The sequence below is a fragment of the Arachis hypogaea genome, chromosome 1 (genome assembly GCF_003086295.3).
Source record: "Arachis hypogaea cultivar Tifrunner chromosome 1, arahy.Tifrunner.gnm2.J5K5, whole genome shotgun sequence".
Taxonomy (NCBI): domain Eukaryota; kingdom Viridiplantae; phylum Streptophyta; class Magnoliopsida; order Fabales; family Fabaceae; genus Arachis; species Arachis hypogaea.
In genome coordinates this window covers 43149565-43150780 of record NC_092036.1, presented here as the reverse complement: position 1 = coordinate 43150780, position 1216 = coordinate 43149565, and the positions used below count along the sequence as shown (strand labels likewise).

General features: G+C 37.0%; 1 non-coding gene across 1 annotated transcript; it reads right to left on the bottom strand.

Annotated features, from left to right (window-relative positions):
- Positions 1-867: 867 nt before the first annotated feature.
- Positions 868-975, bottom strand: LOC112715347 (small nucleolar RNA R71). The gene has a single exon (XR_003159634.1). It is a non-coding gene; the product is annotated as a small nucleolar RNA R71 (small nucleolar RNA).
- Positions 976-1216: the final 241 nt, after the last annotated feature.

Genomic DNA, 1216 nt, shown 5'->3' with positions numbered 1-1216 from the left:
TTCAAAATTTATTTTCAAATCTTTTTCACTTCTCATTTTCGAAAATCTCTAACCCCTTTATCAAAATTTTTTTTAATTAACTAATTGTTTTAAATTCTAATTTTATGTTATTTCTTTTAAATTTTCGAAAAATCTTTCTCTCTCATCTCTTTCTATTTATTTTATTTAATTGCTAACATTCCTCCTCCACTCATCTAAAAAAATTTTCGAACTCACCTCCTTTCTCTTCTCATTCTTCTACTCCTTTTCCTCTAACACATCAAGGAGTCTCTATACTGTGACATAGAGGATTCCACTACTATCTTTTGTTCTCTTCTTTTTTATATGAGCAGAAACAGGGATAAAAACATTCTTGTTGAAGTTGATCCTAAACCTGAAAGGACTCTGAAGAAGAAGCTAAGAGAAGCTAAAGCACAACACTCCGGAGAGGACCTTACAGAGAATTTCGAAAAAGAAGTAGACATGGCAGCCAAACCCAACAACAATGCTAGAGATGCAAGGAAGATGCTTGGTGACTATACTGCACCAACTTCCAACTTCTATGGAAGAAATATTTCAATTCCTGCCATTGGAGCAAATAACTTTGAGCTTAAGCCTCAATTCGTTTCTCTAATGCAGCAGAATTGCAAGTTTCATGGACTTCCATCGGAAGATCCTCATCAGTTCTTAGCTGAATTCTTGTAGATCTGTGATACTGTCAAGACCAATGGGGTTGATCCCGCAGTCTACAGACTTATGCTTTTTCCCTTTGCTGTAAGAGACAGAGCTAGGATATGGTTCGACTTACAACCTAGAAAAGGCCTGAACTCTTGGGACAAGTTGGTAAATGCTTTCTTGACCAAATTCTTTCCACCTCAAAAGATGAGCAAGCTTAGAGTGGACGTCCAAACCTTCAAACAGAAGGAAGGTGAATCCCTCTATGAAGCTTGGGAAAGATACAAGTAATTAACCAAAAGGTGTCCTTCTAACATGCTTTCAGAATGGAGCATCATATGTATATTCTATGATGGTCTATCTGAGTTGTCCAAGATGTCATTGGACCATTCTGCTGGTGGATCTCTTCATCTGAAAACACCTACAGAAGCCCAGGAACTCATTGAGATGGTTGCAAATATCCAGTTCATGTACACTTCTGAAAGAAATCATGTGAATAATGGGATGACTCAAAAGAAAAGAGTTCTTGAGATTGATACTCTGAATGCCATATTGGCTCAGA